General features: G+C 57.1%; 1 long non-coding RNA gene across 3 annotated transcripts; it reads left to right on the top strand.

Moving 5' to 3' along the window:
* Positions 1-919: 919 nt before the first annotated feature.
* On the top strand, positions 920-17,730 carry LOC103553378 (uncharacterized). Of its 3 annotated transcripts, XR_011540548.1 has the most exons (6): positions 926-1,065; positions 1,874-4,379; positions 4,517-6,666; positions 10,998-11,093; positions 13,569-13,802; positions 15,392-17,730. It is a non-coding gene; the product is annotated as an uncharacterized lncRNA (long non-coding RNA). The 3 variants fall into 3 exon arrangements; XR_545454.2 differs by having other exon boundaries at positions 920-4,379; positions 16,540-17,730; XR_011540545.1 differs by having other exon boundaries at positions 920-4,379.
* The last annotated feature ends 143 nt before the right edge of the window (positions 17,731-17,873 follow it).

The raw sequence follows: 17,873 nt of genomic DNA, 5'->3' as shown, positions 1-17,873 counted from the left end.
AGCTGACTTGCTGGGAGCCCCTGGGGAAGCCACTTTCCTCTCCGTCAGGCCCAGTTGGCTGGAACCACCTCTAATCAGAGAACATCCCTGAGGACTTCCACCCGCTCCCCCCACCCCTCCTCAAGGAGTAGGGAAGCGGGAGAGGGATGAGGACCTGGGCAGGGCAGGGGCAGAGAAATGCCCCTTCAGGTTCCAGGCTGCCCTCTTCACCTGAAGAGTTTCTATCAGAGGCAAGAGAACCAGGCCCAGCTGGGGCCGGGCCCACTACCTTATTTTCCAGAAGACTTTAGAAGCAGGGGGCTGTGCACACCTGCTCCTCTCTGATTTGTCCCACGAGAGGTAGCTGGAATTGGCTGCCCTCACCTTCCTCAGAGGTGCTCCCACAGCCTCCTCTCTGCTAGGAAAATAAATCACCCTAATCGGGTCCCAGGAGTCCCAGACAGGGCCAGGAGCCCTGGCAGAGGCTTCTGGGCCTGCCTTGTGTGATGGTGGCAGAGCTGCACCCTGGCTTCTGGCCTTGGAGCCCTTGGCTTCTCTTTCTGTGCATTCAAGGCAGTTCAGATTCCCAACTGTGGGTCAGGCGGGCCTGAGTTCTAGAAGATCCTACTCTGCAACTTGCTGTGTAACCTTAGGCAAGTTACTCAGCTGCCCTGAGCCTGTGTTTCCTCACCTGAAAAATACGCTTGTGAGGCTAGAATGAGACAAGAAAGCCCAGGGCTTTGCATGTGGCGAACCCCCATAACTAGCAGCTACTGTGTCACTTCACCTGTTTCGCAGGTGGGCATTTGGGGCCAGGATCTGCGATCTACTAAACTTCATCTCCCAGCCTGTTTACAGAGGGCTGCCACACCCCTGTGTTGGGTGAGCTCGTGACCGCCCCAAGGAGGGTGAGGCCAGCCATCTGGCCAGGCCAGGATGCTAGCAGGCGGAGCCTGCCCTGATCTCAGCAAGTGCACAGTCTCAGAGGAGAGGCTGGTCAAGACCAGAAATGAGGAATCAACTAGTCAGAGAGATGCTGCAGGCCGACGAAATGCCCGCAGGCGTGAGAGAGGAGGGACCCCTTAGGTGAGTACTCTCGCTGGAGCCTGAGGACCTGAGGATGGCTTCCTCGATGCTGCAAGCCTGACTTTGGGGTCAGGATGTCATTTGGGGACCGGAGGGGGATGGGTGTTTCAGGGGGGTGGGAAAAGCACAAGCAGAGATTAGTTTTAAATACATAGAACAGAGGCGGGGGGCCTAAGTGACAGCCAGGGCCCCGCAGTTCCTGCCCTGGATTCTTATCCTCGCTGGCCTCAGAGGGAACAGGGCTGGACAGGCATAGCTCAAATTTACTGGGTTCTTCTTCTGGGTGGGCACAGTTGTGAGCACTTCATGGAGATTACCTTATTTAACCCTCATCACACCCCATGAGGGATCCACATTTTGTAGTTGGGGAGCTGAGTGGGAGACAGGCCGGGTGGCTTGTCCAAGCTCACATAGTTTTCTAGGGGTAAAGGGAGAATCATGGATGCAGGCAGCTGGGGAATCTGCTCGGGGCCCTTTGGGGCAGTGGTGGACGAGGAGTGGGGGTGGCGACCTGCCCTGAGGGAGTGGACCGCTTGCAGTGGGAACTCCAGGGCCTGTTATCTGTGCTTCGAGCTGCACAGACCTGCCGTTAGCTCCGCTAATAATGGCGTCTCCGTGGCAACCCGCTGGGCCTGCCCTTGAGAGCCGGTTGGCAAGCAGCTCTTGCGGCTGCGTGGAGGCCTCCTTCTCCATCCACACAGGTGCTCAGGAGACAGCCCGGGATTTGGGAAAGCCGGGGTCTTCTGAGCAGCAGCTGAGGGAACTGTTGCTGCTCAGGCTCTCAGGCTTCACCTGTCTCCATCTGCAGAGGGACATGGCACACCCTCTCCACCAATGCTGCAAGCTGGGAAATGTTGCGTTCACAGAAGGGCCCGGCATTGCCTTGTGAGAGGAGTGGACGTGCCAGGGAACGTGTGCACTGGGCAGGCCCTGCGGTCGGTCACAGTCAGGGTAGACGTTGACCAGACGAGGAAACCGGAGCTCAGGGGTGTGCCTGGGCCCCCACAAGGCTGTACATGTTGGGGAAGGCATAGCTGGACTGACTCCCAGAACAGTGCTCTTCCCAGCCACCTCCCCAGGAGGAGGAATTGTCCTCAGCTTCAGCCTTCAAGAAGCCACGTGGGTCTGAAGCATGGATCCTGCTTTGCAGCGCCTGTGGGGCTGGAGGGGAACCATGATGGCTTCCTCACAGGCTGAGGCTGCAAAGAGAGACTCAAGAGGGGTCGGGGGACCCCAGCCAGGTGTGCAGGTGAACATTCAGGTGTGGGAGCCTGCAGGGGCTGCAGGGCTCAGTTCTCAGGGGAAGGCCTGTTCCAGGCCAGAGCGGGGCTTCCTTGGTTCTCGCTGGGCCTCCCCTTCCCCAAACCGAGCCCTGTGGGGACAGGGTCCTGAGCCAGGCACCTCTATCCGCTGATTAAATAAATCGTTTCGTTTCATTCTCAAGCAGAAAACAACCTTAGCCGCTGGCCCTGGAATTCCTCTCAGGGAGAGAACAGTCTCTGCTGAGGAAATTCTGCGGAGGCACCTTCCGTGTGGGAGGGAGCCCCCTCAGAGCAAGGGACGCTGCTCTGCATGGAAGGGCATGCATCTGCAGCTGTCCGGGAGAGCGGGGGAAGGGAGGGAGGCAGCTGGTGAGAGGGTGCGATGCACTGGAACAACGCCCGGACGCCCCATCATCTTCGGCCACGTCTGCTCCAGCCTGAAGGAGAGCCCCTGGCCACGGGAGCCAGAGGCAGATGGCCTGGACCCTGAGCCCCAGTGAGCCCCCAGGAGTTACTGGGGATTTGAAGGTGGGCCCAGGCTCTTCTGGTCATCGTGTTGGACACAAAGACCTGGATCTCACAGGTCAGGGAGGCAGGGTACACTTCACGTGCTCTGCAGGTGGGGCCCTGCAGAGGCCACTTCCCAGCTGGTAGGTAATGGAGTCAGGAGTCAAATCCAGGGTTCCTTGATTCTAAACTCACTGGCGGGTGTGGTTTGGGCAATGGCCAATGATGGCGCTGTCCACCTTTGTCTTCAAATCCGCCTTCTCTCTCCTTTCCTTCCTTCTGGCTCCATCATAGCTCCCTCCCCTTGGTCCCCCCTGACTCCCAGTCAGAGAAGAAAGGATGCTACAGGCTCATTCCCAACGATGCCGTGGTGACATCCCCCTGCACCCCCAGGAGGAGCTCTACTTTAAACCTGGCCCCTGGAGAGGGCAACGCCGAACCTGAAGGCGAAGGTCTCTTGGGTTGGGGGGTGTGGGGAGGGGGCAGATTGCAGCTCTCTGCCTCAGGAGGAAGAGAGTGAGGCTGGGGCAGCCATTCTGATATTGACAGCAGAGCGCAGGCATGCCAGGATGCCATAAAGCTCAGTCTAGCACAGCAAAGTGGCAAAGAGGAAGAATAAAACACGCGTCTATTTAAAAGAGTAACGACAGGGAAAAATACATTTTCATCATCTCGTCTTCTTGCGGCTGAGTCCCTGCAGCAAGCTCCAAATTCCGACGTTAGGAAATAAATCAAAATAACTTTGCTGTGTTTAGCCTCATTTTGCCGCATCGCTCAGCTCCGAGTTAAAAAGCAACAGGTACCGTGGTGTCTCTCCCAGAAACACAGGAATGGTTTTAAAATGCAATTATGGGGGCTGGTGGAAGGGAAGGGGAAAAATGTTTTTCTTCCATTGATGGATGATTGCCCCCATGCTGTTTGGAATCGTATTTTCGCTGAGCTCTGCTAAGAAGTGCTATTTGCAGGGAGCCTGACAGACGGAAGCGATTGGGTTTGGCAGGTCTAAATGTATTATTTTAGCAGGTCTCCAAGGAAAGATTCTGGGAGGGGCGCTGGCCTTTTAAAGTACAGAGGACAAGGGGCTGCTCAGCCTCCATCCTGCTTGTCAAGACCAATCAGCCGGCCTGGAAACAGTCCCTGAGCTTTCTGGAGAGGCCTGCCCCCCTTCCTCCCCCAACCGCAGGCTCCTCTCCCCCTCCCCTGCAGCCCTTGGCTCCCACCAGACAAGGCCCATCAGTCATTCATTCACTCAGCAAGTCCTTCCAGAGTAAATCTAAGAGGCTAGCTCTCTGCTAGGTGCTGCAGCGCTTATGGGGGGCTTGGATCCAGTGGGGGACACGGGAGCCTGGGCCTGCAGGGAGAGAAGGGGATCAGAACAGCCTAGAAGCCCAGAGCATTTGGCACATTTGAATGTTCAGGAAGACATTAGGGACAGCCAATAGGTAGCAGCCACAGTGGAAGACAATCATGGCTCCCAGGTGGAATTGTCCATGAAGAAATGGACCAACCAGAGGACACCCAAGGCGGGATTACAACGTGAGTCAGGTAATTGTCTAGCGATCAGCATTAGCTCTGTGGAGCCCCTACTGTGCATCAGGCACTGCTCTAAGCACTTCACATACATTTATTTAATCATGACAGTTGCGTGGGATTATTGTGTTGATTATTACTCCACTTTACAGAGGGAACTGAGACACGGGGACGACGTGAAGCATCTTGCCCAAGGTCACTCAGCTGTGACTAGCAGGGGCTGGATGGGAGCCCACCCCCCTCACCACTCTGCTGAGGGGAATCCAGCAGGGGCCAGCCCTGGGATCCGGCCCAGGCATGGCGGGACCAGCAGCCCAGCCGTCTCCTTCACTGGGCCCTTACAGTGTATCAGGCACTGGGCTGGGCTAGGAGTAAGGAAACGAATACAGCCCATCCTGCTTTCAGGAAGTTGATGGTCCTACGAAGAAAGTGGTTATTTAAATAAATTTTTAAAAATACAATTCAGGATGATGGTACAACAGCAAAGGGTTTTGCAAGATACAGAAGTAGCATTGAGGGGTAACTGATTCCATTGGTCCTCTTGTAGGGCGTGGCAGGGAAATCCTCCTGGAGGAAGTGATGTCGAATCTGAGTTTTAAAGGATGGATAGATATTCGCTGTGTGGATAGAAGGGGGCAGCGCAGGGAATAGAAGGTGGAAACATTTGGGTGAGAGATGAGGCCCGGGGTGGAGGGAGATCCTGAAAGGAATCGTGGGCCACCCTGAGGGGCAGGTGGGGTCAGTGATGGGAGAGGCTGTAAGGAGGAGAGAGAGGTTGATTCCAGCTTGGAAGGTCGGGGGTGTTGGTGTAGGGAGCCCTACAGATCATTCTAGTAGGGGCAAGAAAGCAGTCTATTCTCTAGACCAGGGTTTCTCAACCTCAGCACTACTGATGGTTGGGACCACATAATTCTTTGTTGTGGGGCTGTCCTGTGCATTGCAGGATGCTTAACAGCATCCCTGGCCTCCACCCACTGGGTGCCAGTAGCAACCACCCCCTCTCCCTTCCTCCCCCTACCCTGGCATTTTGATAATCAAAAATGTCTCCAGACGTTGCCAAATGTCTCCTGGGTGGCAAAATTGGTCCTGATTGGAGAACTGCTGCTCCAGACCCTCATCATTCAGGAAAAAAGGAGGAATGTCCAAGAAACAAAACAAGCAGACAGTGGTTGAAGGCTGTGGAGAGTTTTGTTTGGGCAATATCCCAGATGACAGATCCCTGGTTCCAGGGAACTTTGGGGGAGAGAAGACTTAGGGGGGACAGGGAGAAGAGAATAGTTTTGGGGCCTCATGAGCAGATGTTTAGATCCAGAATGGCACATACATACTGTGTGTGTGCTTAGCCCACGCCCAAGGCAGACATTACTAATCAATCACAGTGTTCTCTCCCATTAGGTCAGGACACTCTTCCAGAATCTTGACACAGGTTCCAGGCAGCCACCACAGCTCAGTAAGGTAACCCAAGACAAAATGTGTTGCCCTCCCAGAGTGAGATTCTTCTCAGAGAAGAATTCTTTTCTCTGACCTGAGGGGACTTCCTTCCCCCCTTTAAACACTCTTGATTCCAACAGGAGAGAAGCATTCCTGGTGAGGCTAAGCATGCCTTCTTCCATCTTCCTTTCTTCAAAGGAAGCGCTGGTCCCGGGGACCTCAGGGCTCAGAGTGGGAAGGGGCATGGCTGCTTCCTGAGGACAGGAGGGATCTGGGAGATGAGGGGGCACAGAGAGGTGGTTTCAGTGGGCCCAGAGAGGGGTGATGGGCATGATACCTGGAAAGGACACCTCCCTGGAAGTGGAGGTGGGACTCCATGCCTCTCATCCCACTCTGGGCATCTAAGATTCTCTGTGATTGGTGGCGTGGGGAACTGCAGAGCTTGCTTATCTGCGGGGCCATCTGAGGGACTCAGGCTTGAATGTCCTGGGTCCTCCATTTCCTGAGCCCCCATCCTGCACTAGGCACTAAGCATCCAGCACTGCACTGCTCCCACAAACTCCCTGCAGAGACCTCACTGCCCCATATTGCAGGGGAGGAAACTAAGGCTCAGAGAAGTTAAGTAACTGCTCAAGGTCACACAGCCAACAGAAGGCAGAGCCCAGATCAAGACCTAACGTCACCAACTATGAGCTGGTTCCTCCTTCACCACACCACATCCTTTGACCCCCTGGGGCCCATCTTTCAGAGAGAGAAGTAGAGGTGCAGAGGATAAACAGTCAGAGAGACCACATAACAAAGTGGTTAAGGACTCTGGGGCCAGACTGGGTTCACACCCTGAGTATGCTGCTCAGTAGCTCGGTGGCCACAGGTGAGTTATTTAACCTCCCTTTGCCTGGGTTTTCTCATCTGTCACTTGGCCATAACAAAGTCGTGGCTTGGCTTTTGGGAGCTCGGAGCTGGGCACAACACCTGGTGCGTGTCGAGTGCTCAGGAAGGGTCAGCCTCAACACCACTGTGCTTAGGAGACAGCAGGGGTCCCCTCGCTCCGTCCTGGTCCCTTCTGCTGCTCCAGGGGCCTGCTCTCAGAGGCCTTTTGAAGAAGGTTGCTTGGTGGTGTGTGTTTCTCCCTCTGAGTCTGAGGTCGTGGAGGGTGACCTCAGCCCCAGCCTGAGCCAAATGTCACCGGAAAGGCACAGCCTGTGGTTTGTTGACACCCCTGCCTTGCAAGCCCTAGAAACCTGCCATGGACATGGGGCCCCCAAGGCAGAGGGGCTCCCGGGGCCAATTGCGGGGGCTGTGGACTCTGGATACCAAGGAGAAGGGGTGAGGGGCTGGAGAGGCGGGCTGGCAGAGCAGGTCGTTGGGAGCAGCCTGTGCAGAGGGCTGGGGCAGGCCGGAGTGTGGGGCCCTTGTCAATCTTTCTGGTTACTGGTGCCTTCCCTCTGACTGGGAATCCGGGTTCTGGAGTCCCTGCCTCCTCGGGGAACAGGCAAATTTCCCTGCCTCCTCTGCAGCAGGTGCAGCCGCGGACTTGGCTCAGCCTGCCAGGGGCTGCCACAGGAGACGCGGCTCTGAAGTAAGCATGTGCAGAAGCAGGTGGCAGGGCCCCGTCCGGCAGGGGTGCCAGCTGCAGGCGGGACTCGGGTGGCTCCTCACGCCCGGCGTCCATGGCGTCAAGTGTGCTGGCCGAGAGGACTGTGGTGACCCCCAGGCCAGTCCTGCAGGGTGGCTTTCGCATCTGGTCCCAGTTGTGAGGCCTCCACGTTTGGGTCTCTGGTTCCCCCAGAGATTCATCTTGGGATCAAGCTAGCGTCCTTTAATGCATTCCTTTTCTCCTCAGACAGTCTGGATTTCTATTGTTTCCTCTGCCCTAGGGGTCCTCCACCCCAACCTCTAACAACTACTGGGTTTTCCTGAGAGGAATCCAAGCAGCGATCTGCAGGTCCCCTGTGTGAGCTTTCTGCACCTGAGGTTATACAGGTGAAATCAAGCGGAAATCAACGCAGAGCACTGCCTCCGCCAGCGTGTGTGCGTGTGTGTGTGTGTGTCCACAAAATGAGGAAGTGCAGCCTGAGAATGGAGTGTGGGGGAGGTGGGGGCAGTCCCACTGCCTGGCTTTGGGGGCAGGTGGATTTGGAGCTGAATATGTGAAGCCATGTCCTTCCTGCCCACCTGCTACCTCCCAACTCTGTGGCCTGATGTGGGGTCTTCGGCTTGTCCCTCCCCACCGCCTGTCTAGACTTGGGCAGCATCAACCTTGAGAGGGCGGACAGACAGACAGACCTGGAGTTCAGAGGCTCAGGCTTCTGACCATCTCTGGGCCTCCCCTGGCTCACCCAGCCCTTTGTGCCCAGGCCTGTATCAAGTACTGTGGCGGAACAAGGGAAAAGGCCCCCTGACTCATCCCACCACAGGACTCCAGGGATGGAGGGCACCCCGTGGTCATGCACCGTTAGCCACAGGGCTCTGCTTTCCAGTAACATCAAATGCGGCCCAACCAAAGGCGAGCTGCTCTGGGGTGCCTCCCTCGCCCTGCGCAGCACGCTGCACACTGGGACCAGATGCTGAGAAGGAAGCTGCTGCCCTCACACACTCGCACACGAGCTCGCACCGATGCATATGCACATGGTGAGACATGGACTCTGCAAAGGGCCTTTGTCCTGTGTCACCTACGAAGTCCGCTGTCACTCTGCCAGTCTAGGGGCTGATCCTACTCATCCTGCTGCTGCTGTGCAGGGACCTCCTGTCCCAGGTCTGGAGGGCTTTCACAGGCAGGCCCAATATTGGGAAAGAAATGGATGCTCTGCAAGTCCCACGTGGCAGTCCTTGGGTGGGAGTTTCATGTGGGTTAGAATGTCTGGTTCTAGCACAGAAGAAGGGGCCACAGACTGTGAGGAAAGGAAACAGGGAAGGACCCAAGAGAGGGAGGAGGAGAAATGGAACAAGGGAGCCAAGATGGAGCAAGGAGAAGAGCCAGGCAGGCAGAGCTGAGACATGAGTGGGCTGGGGTAGGGTGGGGTGTGATGGGGTGGCAGGTGAGGAAAGAGAGCAAAGAGATGGCAGGGGCAAGGTGGGGCAAGGCACAGTGTGGTGTTGGGGTCATGCCCCTCCCCAGATGCAGCCTGGCATTCACAGCCCTGCCCAGGCTGCAGCCCTGCCCACCCCAAGGTGCGGAAGGGAAAGGGACCCAGTGACCGTTGGGTTCAGAATACACCCCTGCAGCGGGTCTCTGGGCTCTGCACCTTGCTCTCCCGTCTGCGGACTCTGTCCTTCTTGACTCTTGCTGGAGCTGATGATGACACTTACCCCTAGAGCCTGCACAGGGCTGACACCGATACCGCAAAGCCCCTCTGTCTCCCCGCAACCACCAGGAACAGCCGCCCAAAGCCCCCCAGGTGTGTGTGCATGCACGTGACCACGTGTCTGCTTGCAAATGTGGGTGTGAATGCATGTGAGTGTGAGTGTGGCAACCCTGTTAGTCCAGATTACCTCTCTGAGAGCTTGTTTTGCTGTAAAGTTGGGTAGGGGTCCTGGTTGGGTCTGTGCCTGGGGAACATGGGGCTGGAGGGACAGGAAGATGCACAGCCCCCTCTTCCTCCCAGACCTTGGGGCCTTCACGAAATGGGACACCAGGAGACACCTGTGCAGGTATGGGGGTGGGGGGAGGGACAGAAGTAGGGGCTTCAATCTCAAATGTCCAAAGGCCAACTGCACCTCTCCTCCTGGTGACCCCGACACCCAACTGAACAAGTCCACACGCAGACATGGGATCCACCCATTCTTTCCAGCCCCTCCTGCGTCCTCCCCATGCCAGTGCCTGGCACCACTGCCCTAGTCCCTTGGGCTGGGAGGAAGGCAGTTTCTATGGGGGCCTTATCCTGGCATCCAAGCCTCATTCGCAATCCCCCAGCAGTCTGTGCTGTCCATGTGGCTATTTACATTTTAACTTAAAGTTAAATACGATAAAAAACCAGTTCCTAGTTGCACTGGCCACATTTCAAGTCCTTAATAGCCACACATGGCTGGTGTGGCTACTGCTTCAGATGGCGCTGATGCAGAATATTTCCATCCTGAAATATGGCAGAAACATCTATTGGACAGTGCTGTGGCTAGTCTCGCTCAGTCCTCAGACTTGGGTTCTCACACCTCAGGACCTTTGCTTCTGCTAGAACACTACCAGGACGCCCATCTCCCTTTGTCTGCTTCTGGAAACCCACTCCTTCGTGGGGCTCAGTTTCCCCAAGAAGCCCCCCAGCTGCAGCCAGCCTGCATGGCTCCCACGTCCGTCTTCCTGCCATGCTCTGGGCTCATTCTCTCCTCTAGGCCAGCATCTCCTCTAGGACAGGGCTTTGGCTTGCTGATTTCTTTTTCTTTGTACACACCCCTCTCTTTCTAGCCATCCTTGTCCCTCTCCCTGTCTGCCCACTCCTGTTCTCTCTTCCCCACCCCTCACAGTTTCTTTCTCACAGCCTTGGGTCTGTCTTGCACGCTCCTGCATTTCCTCTCTCGGATCCCTCTCTTTCTGTCTGCCTCCACTTCCCTCCCTCTGCTTTGCTAGAGAGATGCTAATTGCACCTGCAAGTACCTAACTCCCGTGGCAATTGGCCAGTTGCTCTGTATTTTAAAGGTGCAAATGGCAAATTGCAGGCATAAGGAAATAATTTTAGGCACAAGACTGTGTCCAGAGAACTTGGCCTCAGCCCTGGGGGCCAAGACGGGAGAGCTGGAGAGAGCAAGTTCTGGAGTGTGAAGGTTTCTCCCAGCCCAGGGAAGATTCCAAGAACAGACAGGGGTGGGGTTGGGGGCCAGAGGGTGGGGAATTTCCCTCCACGCAAGTCCCACAGTCTGCAGCACAGAGCAAGGCCAGCCTGCCAGCTTTAATGGGGGTGGTTTTCCTGTTATCACTAGTGCTGGTGAGGACTGATCAGCTGGTCTCAGCAAGGGCATTCAGGCTCTGGGAGAGGACAAACGCCTGACTCCCTTTCCTGGCTGGCATGAGGGCTGGACCACATGCCCGCCCCAGGAGGCCACTTCTGGGGTGCAGGATGGAGCCCCGGGAGAGGACAGAGGCGGACCTGGTGCTCGATGGCCAAAAGCACTCACTGAGGAGTGGCACAGAGTGGCCTGAGGAGCAAACGCTCCTGAATTTTAGGGGAGGGGGGCCCAAGCCTAGCCCTTCTTCTAACTCCCTTCCTCCAGGAGTCGACGTTGCTGGGGAAGAAAGAAGCAAGACATCCACCTCCCATGAAAGACGTGTGTCCCAAAAGCAGCCCCTCCAGTGTGACCAGTGCCCAGGTCAGCCACTTGCTTTGAGATCAGCTGGTTGTAAATCTGGACAGTGGGTGTCTGGGGCTGTGGGCTTGTGAGGGGCTTGTGGGAGGTGACAAGGGCTCACCCCTGTGTGTGCCCTTGTCCCGGAAGCCTGCACTGGAGCCCGGACCCTGGGTGTGGCCGGGAGGGGAGGGGGCTCTGGGATACAGGATACAGGAGTGTCCTTGTGGGGGATGGGCCGGGAACACCTAGAGCACAGGCATGGACGCTGCATGGGCAAAGCCAGGGGGCTCTTTCTGCATAACTCGGTTTTGTGTTGGGGCAGCTGTGAGAGTGCTGGTGGGGAGATGGAGGAGAGGGTTGCAGCAGTGATCATAGTCCTGCCTCCTGGAGAAACCTGGGACGAGGAGGTCGCCAGATGATAAGCAACCCCTGCAATGTGCTGGGCACTGGCCAGGTGCAGCCTGGTGGACACTGGCCTCGCTGTGGCACATTGGATCCCAGTTAGGCAGGGAGACAGAAGAAGGTGGTGTGGTGACCACTAAGGGGACAGAATAGGTCCCCTAGAGTAGGCTCCCTAATTCATCTGCTACCTGGGGAGTTAATAAATACATGCTGAATGAAGGAAGGAAAGGAGGGCTGAATGAATGAACAAGATGTTGCCTCTCCCTGGGCCTCAGACTCCCCATCTGTGAAGCAGGGGGCTGGGCTTGAGAAGTCCACCCTGAAGGGGTCCCTCATGCTCCCCTGTGCAGGCCTTTGCCCCATCTTTGCTCCCGGGTCCCTGAGGGATGCCCTCCCCTGTCGGCACCGTCCTCCGCGGCACCCCCGTCCCTGCAGCTGGGCTCTCGCTGCCCTGCTCTGGGCCCAGAGAACTCTGAAGCCTTCCGTCTCAGGCCCTTGCTCCCCTGCTGAGGGGAGGGGCTTTATTTTGCATTTTTCTTCCCCCAGTACATTGTCATGCTCTGCAAATGGGTCAGATTGTCTGACTGTTAAAATCCCAAACTCTCAAGCCTCTAAGGAGTGAAGTTGGGGTGCAAGAGACCCCTTCAATCCCACTCCGCTGGGGACAGGGACATTCAAGGGAGGCCTCAGAGCTGGAGTGGGGGAGGTTGGGATGGGCTGCAGCCAGAGCTCCCTTCCCACCCATTCCGGTCCCCCTCCCCGCTTCCCTCGAAGGCCTCAAAGGGACACCCAACTAAACACAACAGCCAGTGTCCGAGGCCACGAGCATGAGTTAATTAATTCGCCAGAGGGAAGGAAGGCTATAAATACCCCTTGGGGCACAGGGGTGGTGGGGCAGGTGTATCCAGCAGCCCGTTTCCCAGAGCCGCCACTCCGGCAGTACAGGTTAATGAGCACAGGCCTCCTTGCCAGCATAACAGCGACTAAAAATAAAGAAAGAGGAACAAGTCACCCTCCCTGGTGAATCAGACGCCTCCAATTGTAATTTTCGTGCTGATACTGTAATTTTCCTGTTCCTCTTGCTCCCCTGGGGCTGGTGGAAACGGAACCCCCTCCCGCTAAAGGAGAGACAGTCCTGTTCTGGTTGATTCCCCCTCAGGAAGGAGAGGCGGGGAGGCAGCGAGAGGGAGGGCAACTGGAACCCAAGCCTAGGCCTGGGTGGCTGGCCAAGAGGCTGAGGACAAGCAGCCACCTGCTGAGCAGAGGAAGAAATGACGTTCTGACGTGTCACGTGAACTGGCCGCAGTCACAGACTCCGTGGGGAGCAAAGCTAGAACTCTGTCTCTTGTGACTCCAAATCCAAGTCACGGCTCTCGTCTACCCCTCCCTTCCTCTGGCTTTGTCAGTTGAGGAAACTGAGGCATGGGGAGGGAATGCGACTTGCCAAGAGCCCCCAGGAGAGCAGTGGCAGAGCTGGGCTGGGGGCCGGCCTGGACTCCCTGGCCGGTGCTGTCATCTGCTGACCTCTTCCTATCCCAGCCTTGAACCTGCCCTCCTGGACCCTCCCACGCCCATTCTTGCCAGCTTCACCCTTACACTACACCCCCCACCTTTCCATGAGACCTGTGAAATGAAAATTCCCTGACTCCCAGCCCTCCTCTGGGTCACCAGAGCGGCACATCCAGGTTACCAGATGGTTCTTGTCATACTCCTTTGTCTGTGGAGGTCACCCTGGCCCATCTGGCTGCGGACAGGTGCAGGAAGCTTCTCTGGGGGACTGAGCTAAGCCTATACAGTGCCTTTGTGTGAACTGGAAAAAGGTGCCCCCTCTCTGCAGACACAGCCCAGCTAGAGTGTTGGGCTTGGCCAGTGGACTCAGGGTGGGTTTCAGGTTCTACTTGCCCCACACCACCCACCCCCAATGCCCTGCCAGGATGCCTTTGAGCAGTGCACACACTGCACAACCCTCTCCAATGGCCCTGCTTTCCTCTGTCTTTCTGGAGACCAGCCAAGCCCCTAGAAGCTCTCCAAGAGAAGGGAACTTTCATGAAAACTAACCGAGGCTCCCCCTTCCTCCCTCTCCCCCAACGTCAGCCCCCTCTCCCCAGCACATGTTGTGAAAGGAAAAAGACCGAAATAAACTGGGGCACCTTGTGTGGATCACAGCAACTCTTTCCTGGAGTGAGCAGTGGGCCTTAAGGCCTAGCACCTGAGTGGCTGAGAAATACGCCTTGGGAGGTGAACACAGAAACAGCCACAGCCAGACGGACAGCACCATGCCAGACTCTAGCCAGCTGACCCAGGTTGGGTCCTGCCCCCAGCATTCAGGTATTTGTTTCGTCCCACTGGGCCCCATGTCTTGGTGGTGTCTGTGAGAGGAGAGGCCTCGCTCTGGACAACGGGAAAGGGAGCTGGGCAGGAGGAGGGGTGGTCCCCCTGCACGCTGGGGTGATGGGGCGACACCCATAGGCGACTCCCTGAGAGCCCTATGACAGGCCATCCCAGGACGACACCCATCTGGGTGCCTGTTCTGCCACACCATCACTCTGTGACATTTTGCATGGCAGATGTCAAGCACAGATTAAAAACCAGTCCATCTTGCTATTATTATCCCTAATTACTCACTCACTAGCTGAAGGCTCCCTATAGAGGAAACGAGCACCATCTCAGACTCTGGGACTCATGGACCTGTGGAGAAATTCCTCTTTCTAGCTTTTGTGCTTTTTTTCAAACCTCAGCTGCAAAACAGCTTCCCCTGCCCACCCAAGCTCACGCGTATGCATGCACAGCCCGAGACATTCTTGCTGCTCCTTTCACCCTCTGCCCCACCCGGCTGCCCCCAGGGCCCTCGGAGGGGGCTGATAATGGGCCCTGCTCCACCTGCAGGGCCTCCGCCTCAGTTCCGACCACTTTGTCTGGGGCCGTGGCCCTCGCAGGGACTTCCTTGGTGCCTCTCCCATGTCGGCTGGTCTCACCAGAGTAGCAGGGGCCAAGGGCCACGAGGTGACCGCCCTTTTCGCATTTCCTTTCTTTTCCGGGCTGCGGGGTAGGGGCGGGTTGTGGGGACAGTGGAGAGGTGGAGAAGGACAGGGAACAGAGGAACAGGGCAGCACCAGTGGTGGCCCACCTGGCGCTCCCACACAGGCCCAGGTGCTCCCAGACTCAGCATCCCTGCATGGTAGGATCCACCCCCAAGTCCTACCCACCAAACCCGCAGATGGATGGGCACCCATGCCCATCCCTCCTTCTTTCCTCCACGTCTCTACCACAGGTCCCCTGTCCCATCTGGACCTGCACCTCCTCAGACACTGCTCAGCCCACTCACCCTTATCTGCTGCGTCCCCACTCTCTCTCCCTCTCTCCTGGCTCCTAGCCATCAACATTTCAACGAGCTAGCCTCTTCTGTCCTGAAAACATCCCTTTCTTGACCTGCCAGCCCCTTCCAGCTATTGCCCCATCCTGGCCTTTCTTTTGCAGCCAAACCTCTTAACCAGGGGTGTCTGCACAAGTGTCTCCCACTTCCTCACCACCCACTTCTCTCAGTCTGGCTTTGGCCCCTCCGGGCCCCCGAGGCTGGCCTCTCACGGCCACCTCTGACCTCCTTGTTGCTAAATCTAGTGGACACTTTTAACTCCACATCCCACGTGGTCTATGGACAGGGCCTGACACTGCCGACCACTTCCTCTTCCTGACACACTTTCTCGCCTGGGCTGCTGGTCTCAGCAGTGTCCCAGCTTTCTCCCCGGCGGCTGACAGCGCCGTCTTGATTACACCCACAGTGTACTCTTCCTCCTACACGTAGTGCTGCTTAGAGGTCTGTTCTCGTCTTTCTTCTCTCACTGCCCGCCCACATCTCCACATGCCACCTCTGAGCTGATGGCTCCCACATCTTTACTGACCTGTCTCCTGCCCCTCAGGTCAGCATTCGGCTGCCTCCCAGACATCTCACCAGGAGCCTCAAACTCAGCAGGTCCAAAATGGAGCACATGATCCTTCCTTCCAAATCAGCTCCTCTTCCTCTCTAGTCTGGGCCAAGAATCACCGATGCCAGAAGCCAGAGCATCGTCCTGGATGCTGTCCCCCATTTTACACCCTGACCAGCAGTCACCTCTGACCCTTCCCTGCCTGATCCGCTTCCCTCACCCCAGGTCGGGCGCCCTGTCCTCTCCTTGGGGGATGGCTCCAGCCGCCCTCGGGTCTCTCTCCTCCGTGTTCTGCTCCCCACAGCACAGCTGGAATGAGCTTTGTAAACCCTGCTTGACTCTAGCGCTCTTCTGCCTGAAGGTTTTCAAAAGCTCCCCATCACCCTCGGGAATAAGCTCAAAGTTCTTAACACGCCGTGCCAGGGCCTGGGACAGGCGTGTCTCTCCTCTGTCCCCACACACAAACACTGCCTGCCGTTGAGGGTTCCTTGGTCTCTCATGACCCCGCCCACCCATCCTTTCCCAGGACACCTGGCACACTCTTCCCCACCTCTTTGCCTGGCCGGTGGGGACTCTGGCCTCCTTCAGCTCCCAGCTCAGCTGTCACTCCCCCTAGGGAACCTCCTGGAGCACCTGGCCTCCCCCGCTCTGGCCTGGGCCAGGCACCTCTCACAGCCGCCTGCTGACTCCCTCCTGGCCCTTTTCAGCCTGGATGGTTAAATGCCCTCTGCCCTTGGCGGTCTGGCCCAGTGACTGGCCCAGAGCCCGGAGCCCAGGCATTGCATAATGTACTGAAAGAACACAGCGCCCGGCCCCGGGGCCCCTCAAACACCCCTGTGCTGGATGCCCCATCGCCAGCACACGGCCGCAGTCTGAGACCTAAGACTGATCCCCCCACCCCCATTTTACTCTCCCCACTTACTTCAGTGGGACAACTGAGGGACGTTTATTCTGAAACACCTTCCTCAGCACTTGTAGGGTCCTGGTGACAGTGTGATTCTGAGGGTGACAGCCCTGCCTTGGGTGAGCTGGCCTGAGAGCCCAGCCCCAGGTCACAGCCAGCTAGGGGCCAAGCTGTCCTTGCCTAGAATTCCACCTGTCCCCGCCGGGGTCTCACCCTCTGCTTGAATCTGCACCTGCAGGTCGAGTGTCCAGACCTTCTCTTCTCTAATGGCTTCTGGGTCAGCTGTGTCCCCAGCTGGGGAGAAAGGTCCCTGAGGGCTGAGGCCATATTCTCTTTGCTTCTAGTCCCTCAAAGGGCCCAGAATGGGACCAGGCAAAGCATCAGCCCTGCCCTATGGGAAAAACAGGTCTCGGGCAAACAAAATACACCTCCAACGTCAGGGGCTGGCCAGAGGCACATTTTCAAGCAGGGTAAGGGCCCCCTTGAAGAGGCCTTGACCCCTGGTCACCTCCCTCCGGTCTACTCGTGATCTGGGGGGCCGCATCTTGAATCGTACTCCTGATGGCGAGCATCCTCACCGAGAACCAAGGAAAGTGCTGCGGCTCCCGCAGAGCCACGTGGGGCTCTGGGAGGGGCCGGCCCAGCAAGCGGGCAGCAGACGCCAGCTCTCGGACTGTTAGCAATCCCTGCAGCTATGCCCAGCAAGAGGACGGACAAGCCAGTGGTCTGAGAGCAACCCGACGGCCCTTCTGCAGGAGAAGCACCTTTTTTTCTCAGGGCACTTCTTTTGCTTCCCAAGCTCAGCAGGCCCCATGCACCTGCAGTGATCCCAGCTCAGGGCATCAAACCCAAACTAACGCCCTGAGGAGCCAGGAGTGCACCCCTGCTCTCAGCACCTTGGGGATGAGGCCCTGAGACCCCGACCTGCCTTTGCTGGCGTTTCTCTCTCGGCCCCAGGCCTGTATGAACCAGAGGTGGCTGAACAGTGCCTTGTGGATCTGTACAAAGGAGATCGGCTGGGGCCTCTGAGACTGGCCACCCCCTCGATGGATACCCACCGCGTCCGGGAGATCAATACAGCTAATGCAGCAATCTGAAGCTCCGTAAGCCTGGGCAGGGTCTCCTGGGGGCCTGCTGTTTATTTTCCTCCCAGTTTCCCCCAGCATCTCCAGCCCTCTCCGCTAACCTACAACCCCTGCCCTGAATAGCAGCTAGCGTGACTGTGGGCCTCCCTGAAGCTGTGACCCTGGAGGGCGAGAGGGAGGAGGGCAGGCTGGGATGCTGTCACCCTTCAGCTAGCTGATGTGGAGATCTTAATGAATATGAATCGCATCCCCCTCCACGGAGTCGGCCCCATCAGATTCCTTCACACCTCGCCGAGCCCAGAAAGGTTACTCAGAATTAAATGTAAATCACATATTTACTGATATGAATCAGATCACAGTGTCACTTTCTCACAACAGAGAGTTTAATCATGCTGCAGCCCCGGGGGTCTCTGCTCTCCTGTGGCCACACCTCGGCTCACAGGAGATCAGCTCCACGACCTCCCATGAGGGGGTGTGGGGGTGGGTG

The sequence above is a fragment of the Equus przewalskii genome, chromosome 1 (assembly GCF_037783145.1).
Source record: "Equus przewalskii isolate Varuska chromosome 1, EquPr2, whole genome shotgun sequence".
NCBI classification, from domain to species: domain Eukaryota; kingdom Metazoa; phylum Chordata; class Mammalia; order Perissodactyla; family Equidae; genus Equus; species Equus przewalskii.
Note: the sequence above shows the minus strand (reverse complement) of the source record. Positions and strands in the feature narration are given on the sequence as shown.